Source organism: Vigna umbellata, chromosome 5, assembly GCF_029865625.1.
Source record: "Vigna umbellata cultivar VRB3 chromosome 5, Vumbellata_1.0, whole genome shotgun sequence".
Taxonomy (NCBI): domain Eukaryota; kingdom Viridiplantae; phylum Streptophyta; class Magnoliopsida; order Fabales; family Fabaceae; genus Vigna; species Vigna umbellata.
In genome coordinates, this window is record NC_142169.1 from 46106322 (window position 1) to 46123259 (window position 16938).

The following is a 16938-nucleotide window of genomic DNA, read 5'->3' on the forward strand; positions in this document are numbered from 1 at the left end:
TCAAATTAGCCAAACATCTTTGGAAAGAATTTCCAAAAACTGAGAAATCATCCATGAATACTTCAATGCATTTTTCTAAGAGATCCACAAAGATTGCCTGCATACACCTCTGAAACGTAGCTGGAGCATTACATAATCCAAAAGGCATCTTTCTATACGCAAAGATACCAAAAGGACAAGTAAAAGCTGTCTTCTCCTGGTCTTTTGGATCCACCACAATTTGATTATATCCAGAATATCCATCTAGAAAACAACAGAAAGCCTGCCCTGATAACCTTTCTAGCATCTGATCCATGAAAGGAAGAGGAAAATGATCTTTCCTAGTAGCTTTATTCAGCTTCCTGTAATCAATGCACATACGCCAACCAGTAACTGTCCGAGTAGGAATAAGTTCATTCTTATCATTATAAATTACTGTCATCCCACCTTTCTTTGGAACCACCTGTACTGGACTCACCCATTCACTGTCAGAGATTGGATAGATGATACCAGCTTCTAGCAGTTTCAACACTTCTTTTCTGACCACCTCCTTCATAACAGGATTTAACCTTCTCTGTGGTTGAGCACTTGGTTTATAATCTTCTTCCATAAAAATTTTGTGCATGCAGTAAGTTGGGCTAATACCTTTAAGATCTGATATTGACCACCCAATTGCTTCTTTGTTGGCTTTCAGAATTTCTATCAATTGCTCTTCTTCTTGTAGAGATAAAGAGTTGTTGATGATGACTGGCTTTGTTCCATCTTCTTCTAGAAACACATATTTCAGATGTGATGGCAATCTTTTTAATTCTGGTGTCTGTGTTTTGACTGTTTCTTCCTTATCAATTATTTCGAATATTGGATCTTCCTCTGGACTCTTTTTCAATGTTTCCAAGTCCATCAGACATTCATCAATCAATTTCTCTTCTTCTTCATCTAAATCTTCACATGCATCAATGAGAGTTTTTTCCAATGGAGAAATATTTCGCACCATCCTTTCTTGCACCATACAAACTTCATCAAGTTCATCAAATTGAAAACATGCTTTGTCATCATTTGGATATGTCATGGCCTTAGATACGTCAAAAGTGACTTCTTCATCATCAACTCTCAATTTAAGCTTACCATTCTCTACATCAATCAAAACTCTAGCAGTCTTCATAAAAGGTCTCCCAAGAATAAGAGGAACATCACTAGTTCCTTCCATCTCCATCACAATAAAATCCACTGGGAATACAAATTTGTCAACCTTTACTAGAACATCTTCAACCACTCCATATGGATATTTAAGAGACCTGTCTGCCAATTGAAGAGCCATTCTGGTTGGTTTAATTTCCAGCCCCTGAATTGTTCTGCACATGGATAGCGGCATTAGATTAATGCTAGCTCCCAAATCAATCAATGCTCTTCACACTTTCACATCTCCTATGGTGCATGGAATAGTGAAGCTTCCTGGATCTTTAAGTTTAGGAGGTAGTTTCTGTATGATTGCACTGCAGTTACCCTGTATATTGATAGTTTCCTTCTCAATGTACTTGTGTTTCTTTGTGAGGAGTTCCTTCAAAAATTTTGCATATGCTGGCATCTGTTGCAATGCTTCAGAGAATGGTATAGTGATCTCCAACTTCTTAAACAATTCCATGAATCTTTCCAACTACTTTTCTTTCTCCTTCCTTGAATAACTCTTTGGATAAGGAAGTGTCTTTTCATACTCTTTTTCTTTCTGTCTCTCCTCTCTCTCTTCTCTCTCTTTTTTTTCTCTCCTCTCCTCTTCTTCTTTTTTCTTTTTCTCTCTCTCAACTCTTTCTTTCCACTCACATGTTTCTTTTTCACTCTCACTCTCATTTTCTTTCTCCTCTCTTTCTTTTTGTCTCTCCTCTAACACTCTACCACTTCTAGTCACAACATTTTTACACTCCTTTCCGAGATTATCATGTTTCATCTCGTCAACTATTCTCTCAACATAAACCTCCATATTTTTAAATGCAGCATCCACATTATGACAATAAGACGCATTCGTCTTCAAGAATCTTTGGAAAGTCTCTTCAAGCTTTGTTGTTTTCTCAACTGGAGTAAATTGCATCTGCCATTTTTGTTGTTGCACTTGAACCATTGAGACCTGTTGTATTTCCTGTGGTATTTGAGAAAGTTTCATAGTTACTTCTTCAAGCTGTTGAGAGATAATTCTATTTTGAATAAGCAAAGCCTCATTTGATTGTAACAACTCCTTCTGACTAAGATCTCCTTTTTCAATGTTGAGTTCCTTGTCACTAGTAGCCATATTTTCAATAATTTCAGTTGCTTCCTCTGGAGTTTTCCATTTAATGTTTCCTCCTGCTGAGGCATGAAGCATCATCTTAGTTTGTGAACCAAGACCTCCAAGGAAAGTTAGGACTACTTCTTCTTCTTTGAAGCCATGCGTGGGTGTTTTTCTTAGCAGACTTTTGTATCTATCCCATGCATGCCCCAGTGATTCTTCTATGCCCTGCTTAAATGAAGATATCTCTTGCTTGCCTTTTGTCACCTTTGATTGTGGAAAGTACTTGTTCAAAAACTTTGTTACCACTGCTTCCCACTCTGTGAAACTTCCTTCTGGAAAAGAATTCAACCAAAGCTTAGCATTGCCTCCCAATGAGAAAGAAAACAAACTAAGTTTGATCGCTTCGTCTGGCATCCCATTGATTTTGACTGTGTTGCAAATTTCATTAAATGTAGTAAGGTGCTCATATGGGCTTTCATGAGATAACCCATTAAATTGGTTGCTCTTTACCAGTTGGATCAGTGCTGGTTTGACCTCCATGTTAGCTGCATTGACTCTAGGTCTAGCTATGCTGTTAAAGTGCTGAGGTCCAGCTATATTGGTGTAATCAGCAAGAGTTCTTCTGATATTATTGTTCTCCATATTTTCTGTGCTATTGTCAGAACCTTGTGGTGATGGTTGCAACAGAGTTTTCGGAGGAGGGAAAAGTTCTCTAGATGTTCTGATTCTTCTCCTCCGTCTACTGTCTTCTAATCCTTCAAGCAGAGGTTCTATTGTTTTCTTGCTCTTAGTTCGAATTGCCTCCTGCATACACAAGAACACAAAACCCTAGAAAAGATTTGGTTAGCACAAAAAGATATAAGAGAAGATATAAGATTCAGAAAATAAAAATAGAAAACAGAAAAACAGAAAACAGAAAAAAAAAATAAAATCAAATCAAATAAAATACAAACTGAAAAATATAAACAGAAAAATAAAATAAAATAAAAAAATTCGAAATTTAAATTAAAAATAAAAAAATAAGTCAAAGATAATCAATAATCACACAAATTAACCAGTTAAACCACGAGTCCCCGGCAACGGCGCCAAAAACTTGATGGACAAATTTATGAACACCAAAATATGATGTCACAAACTTGTTTTTCAATCGGCAAGTATGACCGAATCGTTCAAGTAATAAACTTGGTAAGACCAAGTATCGTTCTTCCCAAAAGACTCACGGCCTAGTTTAGTTATGTGGTTTCTTAATTAGCTAAGACTTACAGACAAAATATTTGGAGTTTAATATGCAAGACAGAAAATAAACATGTATGCATGAAGTTTTGATCAATGGCAAAAAGCAAAAGATAAACACTTTCAATGATATTAATGTATGAATATGTTGTTGGGGGTCAATTTCATCTTATCCACTCTCATATATTTTAGGAATTCAACATTCAAATCATCAATGTTAATGCCACTCTCTAAAGTACCTTTCTAGAAGGCTTCTCCCTAATCACGAGTTCATACAATTCCTAGCATTCCTAATGATCAGTTCATAAGTGCAGGAGCTTAACGACAACCAATATCATATTGGGAGAAATTCCCCGGATCTAGACTTCCCCGTATGTGCCCGTATCGACAAAACCAATAATCATGCATCGAATGAGTTAAACAATGCAAGCATTAAGCAAAGAGGAAAAACCCTAACTAATGATGAAAAGAAAGCATAAGTCTTAATTAAAAGATGTAAAAACAGATTCCATATATGAGAGTTTCAAAAGATTACATTGATTCCCCAACAAACATACAGAGTTTAGTTCACCATATTCATGGTGAACCTAGATGAATTACAATGAAAGAATGAAAGAATAAACCCTAAAAAGGTGAAGAGGAAGCCTCAGCATCCAAGATCCTCCTTCAAAGGGGTGGAAGAGAGAGTGTTTGCTTCGTTCCAGCCAAAGATACCTAACCCTAGGAAACCCTAAAGCTTAAATACCATTCGTAAATTACAAAAACTTAGGTCCAAGCCCATTAAAGTGCCGCTCAGCGGTAAATTACCGCTCAGTGGTAAGTGCGTGTCTTGTTTTCTCCCCTCAGCGGCCATTTTGCCCCTCAGCGGATCTCCCGTGAGTGCCTGAGTGCCGCTCAGCGGTAAACTGCCACTGAGCGGTGACTTCGGCTTCTCCTTTTGCACTTTTTGATGTCTTTTCTGATTTCATCTCTCTCCTTCTTCACTTCTTTCACCAAATTCACCTTAAAACCTGCACAAAAACACTGAAATCAAGCATAAACCTGTCCAGCTCTCTTATTTCCAAAAATATAAAGAAAAGCATGATTTCAAGCTAGTTTCTAAGTGTAAAGGTTGCTTTTAGTATCAAATTTAAGCATAAAAATAACGGTTTTTCAACCGTTATCAGTTAGGTGTTTGAAAGGTCACGGCTGCTGGAAGAATGAAAGAAAGGTTATTGGCTTTTCCATGAGAAATAAAGAAATAATTTAATTTGAGAAGTAATTCAATTAAGAGGTTTTGTTTGGGAAGCACGAAGGAGTGGTATGTGTCTCGGTTTGGGAGAATTAAATGGAGGCAAGTGGTTGATTGATAGGAGAAAAACACTTGGTGCGTTTTGGAAGCAATACACGGCCGAAAAGTGAAAGCTGCACTTTGGTCTTTCTTTGCATAATTTTACTAAAAGAAGATAAAGGAAACATATGCAAGATGCTTGGTTATGTCTAGTTCTACGCGTGCTGGTTCTGGAAAAGTGATCAATGAGGTGATTATTTGGCTTGAATTTTATTTCGATGCTTTTCAATTTATTCGCAACCAAAAAAAACATTTTCAAACCCCCCCCCCCCACTACGTGTTAATCTGAGACTGAACCCAAATTGGTCCTTGAGAGACGACCTAGGAGTCACTTCCTAGCACTATACTGCATTCTTTTATGCACAACTTTTGTTGAGAGGTGCGACCCTCTCATTAAAATGGCGCCGTTGCCGGGGACCAACGGTTCAGTTTTAGGTCTTTTGTGTTGATAATGTGTTGTTTGTGTGTTGTGTTTTGTCTTGTATGTTTGAGTGTGTGTGATTTGTTTGTTTAGGTTGTTTTGTGTGTTCAAAATTTTTGTGATATCGTTTCATGATTTTAGGGTGTTGTGACTTAGTGCATGACTAGGGGAAATCCTGGGCCTATACCACCCTTTGATCCTGAGATTGATAGAACTTTTCATAGGTTAGCTAGGCATTCTAGAAATTTATCTTTAGAGTCTATTTTTGAGTCTGTTCCATTGGATACTGTGCATCCCACTGCTGAGTACTTTGTGCATACTGCATCGGTTGCATCTGCACGTGATTCTGATTCTGATTCTGTTGGTTTTCACACTGAGAACAATATGGCACAACCTCCACCTCGCGAGAGGACTTTTAGGGAGATGGCTGCACCTGATTTCGATATCGAAAGCTTGTGCATCCAATATCCTGATGAGGACGTTCCATTTGTTCTCAAGACTGGACTGATCCATTTGTTGCCCAAGTTTCATGGTCTTGCAAGTGAGAGTCCTCATAAGCATTTGAAGGAATTCCACATTGTCTGTTCTAGTATGAAACCACATGATGTTCCTGAAGAGCACATCTTCTTGAAGGCATTCCCTCATTCATTGGAAAATGTTGCTAAGGATTGGTTGTATGGTTTGGCGCCTAGATCCGTCACTAGTTGGGATGATCTGAAGAGGCTATTCTTAGATAAATTTTTCCCAGCAGCCCGGACCACAGCTATCAGAAAAGACATAACTGGGATTAGGCAGCTTGGTGGAGAGAACTTATATGAGTATTGGGAGAGATTCAAGACACTTTGTGCTAGTTGTCCCCACCATCAGATACCTGAACAACTCCTTATCCAGTATTTCTATGAGGGTTTGAACAACATGGACCGTGGTATGATTGATGCTGCCAGTGGTGGAGCTCTTGGAGACACCACACCTGCTGAGGCCAGGCAATTGATTGAGAAGATGGCCTCTAACTCCCAGCAGTTTAGCACCAGGAATGATGCCATTGTGGTGAGGGGCGTACATGATGTTGTTGCCCAGCCTTTATCAGCTGTTGAAAGCAAGTTGGAAGGAAAGATTGACTCTCTTACGAAGTTGGTGACACAATTGACTATCAACCAGAGATCTGCAGCTCCATCTGCATCTGTTGCACGACTATGTGCTATTTGTCCTTCCAGTGACCACTATACAGATGCTTGTCCTTCTTTGCAGCACTCTGCTGCCTCTGATGCGCCTCAGGCTTATGCTACGAACATCTACAACAACAGGCAGCAACAACAGCAAAATCATGACTTATCCAGCAACAGGTACAACCCAGGGTGGAGGAATCACCCCAATCTGAGATGGAACAATGCGCCACAGCATCAACAGTAGGCACCATCTTTCCAGAATGCTGGAGCACCTAACAGATATGTGCCTCCACCTATGCAACAACACCAGAGGCAACAACAACAGCAGCAGCAAGAGGCACCTGCCCAACCAGCTACCCACCCTTCCACTTCGTCTGAACCTTCATTAGAAGAGTTAGTGAGACAGATGACTATGCAAAACCTGCAGTTTCAGAAAGATAACATGCAATTTCAGCAGGAGACTAGAGCTTCCATATAGAGTCTCACTAACCAGATGGGTCAGATGGCTACTCAGATAAATCAGGCCCAGTCTCAGAATTCTGATAAGTTGCCATAACCCTCAGATCAGGGAAGCAGATTGTTGTGCCTTCAGAGCCCGCTTCTACACCTACACCCGTGCCTGCCACTTGTCCTAGACAGGACGACCATGACGGTTCATGCAGAGCATTTGAGGTGGGTGGATCTTCTTCTCCAGCCGGTGGTTCTTCTTCAGGTGGATCTTCTCCCTTTTCCACCACCACCGCTGCCGCACCTTCTCCATTGGTTGACCAACCTATCCCTCTTCCATTCCCTTCACGGGCACTTCCTAGCAAAAAGATGGAAGAGGTGGATAGGGAAATTCTGGAGACCTTCAGGAAGGTAGAGGTGAACATACCTCTACTCGATGCCATCAAGCAGATACCGAAGTATGCCAAATTCTTGAAGGAGCTGTGCACACACAAGAGGAAGATGAAGGGAAATGAGAGAATTAGCATGGGAAGGAATGTATCTGCGCTTATTGGTAAGTCGGTCCCGCACATCCCTGAAAAGTGCAAGGACCAAGGTATATTTTGCATTCCTTGTGTGATTGGAAACAATAAATTTGAAAATGCCATGCTTGATTTGGGTGCTTCTGTTAATGTCATGCCTTTGTCTATATATGCATCTTTGTCTCTTGGTCCTTTGCAATCCACGGGGGTGGTCATTCAGTTGGCCAATAGGAGTGTTACCCACCCAGCAGGTTTCATAGAGGATGTCTTGGTTAGGGTTGGTGAATTGATTTTTCCTGCTGACTTTTATGTTTTGGAAATGGAGGAGGGATTCACTCATGGATCCGCTCCCATTATCTTAGGCAGACCATTCTTGAAAACTGCCCGAACTAAGATTGATGTGTATGCTGGAACTTTGTCTATGGAATTTGCTGATATTGTTGTTCATTTTAATATCCTTGATGCAATGAAATTTCCAGCTGAGGACCATTCTCTGTTTAGGATCGATGCCTTGGATGACATTATTGATAAATATGTTGTTGATGATTTTGATTCTTTGCATAAGAAAGAGCATTCTTTTCTATCTTCTCTACATACATGCATTGAATCTGAATTTGAGAATGATGTTGATTTTGAAGAGAATTTTGATATCCATGATGTTGATGATGTTTTTGATATGGATGATGTTGATAATGTAATTGTCATGGATATGGATTTGGAGCTTGATGAGATAGGTGTTCCGCCTTTACCTGTGAATTCTTTGGAGTCAGAATGCACTAACCACTTTGTAGGAAGTACAAATGAATCTGACTTGCAGGCACCTACTCTTGAGTTGAAACAATTCCCAGATAACCTCAAGTACGTGTACTTGGAGGATGATGAGAAGAAACCGGTGATCATTTCTACCTCCCTTGATTCTGTTCAAGAGGAGAAGTTGCTTGGTGTGTTGAGGAAGCACAAGAAGGCCATTGGTTGGAGTTTTGCTGACATACCTGGTATTAGCCCATCCACATGCATGCATAGAATTCTTTTGGAAGATGGGGCAAGGCCAGTCAGACAGCCACAAAGAAGGCAAAACCCCGTGATCATGGACGTCATCAAGAAGGAGGTGACCAAGCTTTTGCAAGCTAGGATCATCTACCCTATTTCAGACAGTCAGTGGGTTAGCCCCATCCATGTTGTGCCCAAGAAAACTGGCCTCATTGTGGTGAAGAATGAGAGGGATGAGCTTATCCCAGCTAGAGTGCAGAACAGTTGGAGAGTCTGCATTGACTATAGGAGGCTCAACCAAGCAACCAGGAAAGATCATTTCCCCCTGCCATTCATTGATCAGATGCTGGAGCGCCTGACAGGTAAATCTCATTATTGTTTTCTTGATGGTTTTTCTGGTTACTTTCAAATAAATATTGCGCCTGAGGATCAAGAAAAAACCACATTCACCTGCCCCTTTGGCACTTTTGCCTATAGGAGGATGCCCTTTGGTCTATGCAACGCCCCTGGTACCTTCCAGCGGTGCATGCTTAGCATTTTTAGCGACTTTCTTGAGAATTGCATAGAGGTGTTTATGGATGATTTTACTGTGTATGGATCCTCCTTTGATGCATGTTTAGACAGTCTGGAAAAAGTTTTGAAAAGATGCATAGAAACAAACCTTGTTCTCAATTTTGAGAAATGTCACTTCATGGTTGGACAAGGTTTGGTTCTAGGGCATATCATTTCTGAAAAGGGAATAGAGGTAGACCCTGCTAAGATATCTGTGATTTCGCAGTTGCCTTACCCCTCTTGCGTGCGAGAGGTGCGATCTTTTCTTGGACATGCATGTTTCTACAGGCGCTTCATCAAAGATTTCAGCAAGAAGGCGCTTCCCTTGTCCAGACTGCTGCAGAAAGATATTGACTTTTCTTTTGATGACAGATGCAAGCAGGCGTTTGACTGCCTGAAGGAAGCTTTGACCACCGCCCCTATCATTCAGGCACCAGATTGGACAGCCCCATTTGAACTCATGTGTGATGCGTCTAATTATGCATTAGGGGCTGTCTTGACACAGAAAATTGACAAGCTGCCGAGAGTGATCTACTATGCTTCACGCACTTTGGATGTTGCCCAGGCAAATTATACCACCACTGAAAAAGAGTTGTTGGCAATTTTTTTTGCACTTGATAAGTTTAGGTCATATTTGCTTGGATCACCTGTTATTGTGTATACTGACCATGCAGCTCTAAAGTTTCTGTTGAAAAAGGCTGAGTCAAAGCCTAGATTGATCAAGTGGATGCTACTGCTCCAAGAGTTTGACTTGCAAATTGAAGACTAGAGTGGAGCACGAAATTTGGTTGCAGACCACCTAAGCCGGATTGAAAAAGCTGGGAATGAAGCTGATGTGTTGCCCATACAGGATGCCTTTCCTGACGAGAGTTTGTTGATGATTTCCTACTCTCACCCCACTCCTTGGTTTGCACACATTGTAAATTATTTGGTTGCTTCAGTTTTTCCTCCCTTAGCATCACGTGCTCAGATTGCTAAAATTAAGAGTGATGCTAAGTATTATGTTTGGGATGACTCATATCTGTGGAAGTTGTGCAGTGACCGGGTTACTAGAAGATGCATTCCAGACCATGAGATTGACTCGGTCCTGCAGTTTTGTCATGCTTCCTCACCTGGTGGTCATCTGGGGATACAGAGAACAGCTCGCAGGGTGCTGGACTGTGGTTTGTATTGGCCTTCCATCTTCAAAGATGCGGAGAAGATTTGCAGCACTTGTGAGCCTTGTCAGAGAACAGGGGGATCAATTTCACAAAGACAAGAGATGCCTCAACAACCTATGTTGTTCTGTGAGGTGTTTGATGTATGGGGTATAGATTTCATGGGTCCTTTTCCTGTTTCTTTTGGTTTCTGTTATATTCTCCTTGCTGTGGATTATGTTTCAAAATGGGTGGAAGCTAGAGCCACCAGGACTAATGATGCTCGGGTTGTTGTAGATTTTGTTAGATCTCACCTCTTTTGCAGGTTTGGAGTGCCTAGAGCAATTGTTAGTGATCAAGGAACCCATTTTTGCAACAGATCCATGCAAGCTTTGCTCAAGAAATATGGGGTGACGCACAGAGTTTCTACACCTTACCACCCCCAAACAAATGGGCAGGCTGAGATCTCCAACAGGCAGATTAAGAGGATTTTGGAGAAGATTGTCCAGCCCAACAGGAAAGATTGGAACAATAGGTTGAACGATGCTCTTTGGGCTCACAGGACAGCTTACAAAGCACCGATAGGGATGTCTCCCTACCGGGTTGTCTTCGGAAAAGCATGTCACCTACCGGTCGAGATTGAGCATCGGGCATATTGGGCTGTGAAGATTTGCAACTTCTCCATGGACCAAGCTGGAGAGGAAATAAAGTTGCAACTGAATGAATTGGATGAGATCCGATTGGAGGCATATGAGAACTCGAAGTTCTACAAGGAAAGGACAAAGAAGTTCCATGATAGTTCTATTGTTAGAAAGGACTTCGAGGTTGGCCAACAGGTTTTGTTGTATAACTCTAGACTCGGCCTCATGGGTGGTAAGTTGAGATCAAAATGGACTGGACCTTTTGTTGTGACTAATGTTTATCCTTATGGTGCAGTAGAGATCCAAGGTCCATCTACAGCTAAAAGCTTCAAGGTGAACGGGCATAGACTGAAGCCTTTCCTCAGCAACCCTTCTTTAGTGGATGTAGTGGTGGAGGAGACGTCTTTGGTTCACCCCACCTATCCTCCCATCTGACTCAGGGAGTTTCTTTTCTCCTTCCCTCCTCACTTTTATTGCACTTTGTCGATATCTGATGATTGTTCTGATTGTTTGATCTACTGATTGTGACACACTGAGGACATTGTGTCGTTTAAGTGTGGTCTATTAGGGGAGGTTGTTTCTTTGTTCATGTTTCGGTTTTTATGTAGTTTGTTGTGTCTTGTGTACAGTTTTGCACGCTTTTCGTAAATTCTGGATTGTGGTTAGGTTGTCAGTTTTCCTTCACTTCATTGATACTCTGAGATGTTGGATTCCTTGCTTTTCTTTGCTTGGAAGATGATCATGATGTTTGAGAGTTGAATTGATTGTGACAGAATTACACTGTGTGAGATTTGAGCCACTTTATGTTCTTTCTTTTGTGTGATATGTCTCTTGATTGCTTGCGCATATGCCTTGGCTTAACTCTTGTTGATAGTTCTTGATTGATATGCATGTTTGGAAGTGATAAAGGCAATTTTGTTCTTGAGCCTCTCTAGCCAAATAAGCTTACCTTGTTTTAATTCTTTGATAACCCATTTTGAGCCTATATTTTCCCTCATTTCCTTGTTTTGAAGCTCATACACTAGCCCTCAGTGAAAAACAATGATTACCTTAACCCTAGGGAATTTTGGAGCTTTGGAAGTGTTTTGGGAACAAGTGTGGTCTCCTTGGGGTTTCTGATGAGTTGGCTAGTTGGTTCCTCTTCTTGTTTTGTTTTGGTAAATATATGTGTATCTTGTCTTTTACAGTTTTGTTTTAAAAAGAGAGAAAAGAAAAGAGACAGGATGAAAAAAAAAAAGAAAGCAGAAAAATAGTGAAAAAAAAATGTGAATAATGGAGTCAAGAAGAGGATGGAATTAGAGGTTGTGGGTGTGTTTGAATGTGTTTACACTTGTTCCCCATTGCTCCTCTGTTCCTTATGGTTTGTAGCTTCTTATCCAGATATATCCTCCCTTGTCCTTGGCCCCATTACAACCATGAAAAGACCTTTTGATTTGAACATGCGTATGTGCTTGAGTGTTGATATTAGAGGCTTGCCAAGTCTATTTGTGATTGCTTTCTTGAGTGCATTGAGTGACATTGATTTACCTTAAACACTTGAGAGAAACACTGATTGTGTGCATGTGTGAGGCTCTGTTGCTTTTGATTCATCTCTTGAACTGATTGAATGTTTTCCTTGTACTGAACTATTTGGATGATTCTTTGAGTATTTGCTTTCATTGACTCTATGTGGGATTCTGCCTATACCTTTTACCGTCCAGATTTTGTGAGAATTGTGCAACTGTGTTTCTGTTTTGGAGTCTTTGTTGTCTGTCTGTCGAGTCTGTGTTAGCTCCCTGATGTTTGAGCGTTCCCTGGTTTTCGTTTTGGTTTTGCCCAGGAGTGCAAAAGACTAAGTGTGGTCTATTTTGATGAGTCGTTATTTCTGTTATGCACGTTCAGCTTGGTGCACATTTCATTTTCAATATGCAAGGGCTAGCACAGGAGGAAGAGAGCAACGCTTGGTAACAACATTTAATTTGGCTTGTGCACGGCGTGGACACTTGGAGCTAGAAGCATAGTTCATACAGTTATGAATAAAAAATTGAAGAAGGAAATTAAAAAGGAGTCATGTCACGGTAAAAGTGGGAGAATGATGGGATGTTGGCAGCAGTATACATTAGAATGAAGAGGTGATTAGGCTTGGAGTAGGTGCTGAGTGGAGTGCACGGTGATTGAAAAAGGAAGTGGGTCTTGGCTTTGAATATTGTTTTGAATAGTGCATGGTCACGTGTTTGAGGTTTGAAGTGGTATGTGTTAGGTGTTTGAAAGGTCACGGCTACTGGAAGAATGAAAGAAAGGTTATTGGCTTTTCCATGAGAAATAAAGAAATAATTTAATTTGAGAAGTAATTCAATTAAGAGGTTTTGTTTGGGAAGCACGAAGGAGTGGTATGTGTCTCGGTTTGGGAGAATTAAATGGAGGCAAGTGGTTGATTGATAGGAGAAAAACACTTGGTGCGTTTTGGAAGCAATACACGGCCGAAAAGTGAAAGCTGCACTTTGGTCTTTCTTTGCATAATTTTACTAAAAGAAGATAAAGGAAACATATGCAAGATGCTTGGTTATGTCTAGTTCTACGCGTGTTGGTTCTGGAAAAGTGATCAATGAGGTGATTATTTGGCTTGAATTTTATTTCGATGCTTTTCAATTTATTCGCAACCAAAAAAAACATTTTCAAACCCCCCCCCCACTACGTGTTAATCTGAGACTGAACCCAAATTGGTCCTTGAGAGACGACCTAGGAGTCACTTCCTAGCACTATACTGCATTCTTTTATGCACAACTTTTGTTGAGAGGTGCGACCCTCTCATCACACTCACACACAAGTGTATAAGAGGTAATCACTCATTCACTCTACTATCACAATGTCACATGAATCAACTTTGCCTTTCATTTTACCACAATCAAAAACATTCACAAGCATGCATCATCACAAGGACTTTTCAATGGCTTATAATGTGGCTGGGTTAACAAGAAAATTGGTTTTTCTGGATCACAAAATCCTTGAGTTAAGAGAATCATAACAACACAATTTTTCTTATTCTTCCCAACTTGCCTTTTGCATTTGCATTGAGCTTTGCTTCTTTTTCTTTTCTTTTCTTTTCTTTTTCTTTGCATATTCTTACTTTTTAGCTCTTAGCTCAATGCTTTTCCTTTTTCATGTTTTCCTAACAACCCCAAACTTAAACATTTAACAATACCACACAAGATCTTCTACTTAACTCAAGGTAAAGATTTTCAATCAAGGGTTTTTCAATTTATGTTCAAGGCTAAGGGTTCAAAGGATAGAACACAAAGTGTTCTCTTTTAGTGTGCTAACTTTATGAATTTGGCCAATAAAAAGGGTTCCAACAAACGGCCTTGATCACATGATGCAAAACAAACAATTGATTCAATCATAGAAAACCTGGGCAAAATCATTCATGTTTCCAAAGTAATAGCATTCAACAATAACAACTCTGGAGCTCAAAACCTCACATATAAGCTCATTCACATTTGACATACACATCCTGCTTAATTTCACAATCACAATCATGATATCCTGCATTTGTTCACAAAGCTTGTGAATCACTTGTATAAGCATTTTATGTGCACATCTATCTCAACATCAATCAATCAATAATCATCATCAAGCATTACTTATCACACAATCACAATTAATAGCAAACCATCATAACAAACCAGGTTTCCAATAGAGTAGATCAAACCCTAATCTAAAACCAAAAATAAATAAATTTAGAAAACTTAAACCAACAAAAGCATAAGCATATGATAACATTCATCAGTAAATGCTATCTCAGCTCCTCATCAATCTGAGCTGTCCTCTGTATCTTCCTCTTCCTCCTCATCTTCATCATCTTCAAATGCATCATCATCATCAGCTTCATCTTCTTCCATCTCTCTAACTGAAGCTTCAGGTGCTTCAGCTCCTCCTCCATGCACTGCCTCCTCTGGCCAAGCTACCACATTATGGAATTTATCCATAGTCCACCTGTGGGCTGGAGGTGTATCATACATTCCTACAATCATCTCAGCAGTAGCCACCTGCCCTCTGTGAATGGACTGAAACTAAGCACCTATAAGAGACATATACATATCCCTCATCTGGAATGGTTCTGCTTCATGTGTCTCAGCAGATGTCTGGCTCTGTGCTGGCCCTCTCTCTCTACGAGCACGGCGTGGTGGAACTGGCTGAGCTGCCTCCTCACCTCCACAGTACTGTCTGTAATAGGCCTCATCAATAGCTTTTCTTGGCCTCTCAAATGGTGGAGCAGAAGTGTCCACCCCAGCTATCTTGCAAAGGTGAGTAATCAAGGAGGGATGTGCTAGTGGTGCTTTGTTGTTTGAGGTATTGGCGCACACACTAATCTCATCAGCTATCACCTGCCCAATATTAATATTTAAGTTTCTGATAGCACAGTACATGAATAGTGCCCTGCTGAGAGTAATATCTAACACATGTGAACATGGCTGAATGTTGGCATGAGAAAATGCCATCCAATACTTTGCATGAGGAGTCAAATCCGTCCTCCTAATGTTAACCACTGAGCCAGATCTATTCCTTTGGAAATGTCCTCCAGGTATGCATAGTACTCTCTCCACATCCTCATAATCAGCACCTTCCTCCATGCAAAGAGCAAACTGGCACTACTCACCAGCCCACACAGTATCCAGGAAGTTATTGATAAAATCAGGATCATACCTGATAGCATGGCCTTTGACATAGCCCAAATAATTTCCAGCTGGATAATCACCAATCTTCTTTGCATTGGTGTAGAATTCCTTTACCACAACTATGTTGGCAGGTGCAGGATAGGTGGCTAGCTTTCCCCAGTCATTCCCTAACACTTGCTCTCCAAATTGAGGAGCAAAGTTAGGTATCATTCCAACTTTTCTTTCCATCAGAAGTCTCCTGTCCTGAACCACCCTAAAGTGCTTCTCATGTTTTCTAGAGAGGAACCTGCTAGAGTGGGGTTGCTCTGGTTCCTTTTCCTTTCTCTTGGTTGCCATGGTTTTCAATCTCTTTCCTGAAGAGGATGCCATTCCTGCATTCAAACACAAATACAAAACCACAGAACATGATGTTAATCATTAGTAAAACATAGAACACAATTCCTTGAAAAGCTAAACCACCGCTGAGGGCCAGAATTTCCCCTCAGCGCCACCATTGCCATAGTCCAAAACGCAAAAATTCAAAAAAACTCAGGTCTGGCAGAGTGCCGCTCAGCGATAGTTTACCCCTGAGCGGTAACTCTGCAGAGTTTTGAAAAATCTCTCTTAAAGCTGTTCTAACTCCGCCCAAATGCAATTTTCAATTTTCCAGTTCATAATCATGCAGTTTAATCGGTTCAAACATCAAATATATCATCAAATCATACATAGAAAGCAAAACCCCTAAATAATCATGCTTTGACAATCACATTCAAAATCAAAAACCCTAGAATGAACAAAATGCATTTTACTTACTTGGGTGGAGATACTAGATGCAATGAGAATGTTTCCAATCTAAGATACTCTCTTCCAACCCCAAACTTGAATGGAACACTAGTGAGCAAGTGAGTGGAAGAGAAATTTTCAAGAGGAAAGAATGAAAAGATGTGGAAAACCTTGGAAAAAGTATGTGGGAGTGTTTGTGCAGAGAAGAGCCTGGAAAGAAAACCTAAAACGCAGCTTGGGGTATAAAAATACCCTAATGGGCTCGGGTTCCGCTGAGGGGAACTAAAGCCCATTCTGCGAGAGTATCGCTCAGCGGCACTTTCGTGAAGTGCTCTTCTCCTTCTTTTCTTAACCTACGTGCCTCCTAGACATACCCCTCACTGGTTCCCTGTAATTCAATGTTCAGATTACTTATGCAAACCCTATTATGCAACTAAAACGAAACAAACAGAAATATTCAATCAACTGGGTTGCCTCCCAGGTAGCGCTTGTTTAACGTCACGAGCTTGACCCAAAATCCACCAACACCCTTCAGTAGATGTTACAAACTTACCAGCACCCATCAGTAGGTGCAAAATTTTCTCACCAACACCCATCAGTAGGTGCTACAATTTAGCATCCTTCAGTAGGTGCTACATCCAACTAGCATCCAACTAGCATCCTTCAGTAGGTACCCACAACTTATTCTTGATTCTTACAGGTGCACCAAGTTGGGGTCTTCTTTTCTCCCAGTCACCAGGAATTTCTCCTCCTCTTCCAATCTTTTCTTCCTTGTGTACCTGAAACAACAAACAATGGTTACCTGCAACCTTGAGATTTTCATCTTTACGGCTAGTCATGGGTGC

At 40.5% G+C, this 16938-nt stretch overlaps 1 pseudogene; it reads left to right on the forward strand.

Annotated features, from left to right (window-relative positions):
* Positions 1 to 5218: 5218 nt before the first annotated feature.
* On the forward strand, positions 5219 to 8442 carry LOC148198482 (uncharacterized; annotated as a pseudogene).
* The last annotated feature ends 8496 nt before the right edge of the window (positions 8443 to 16938 follow it).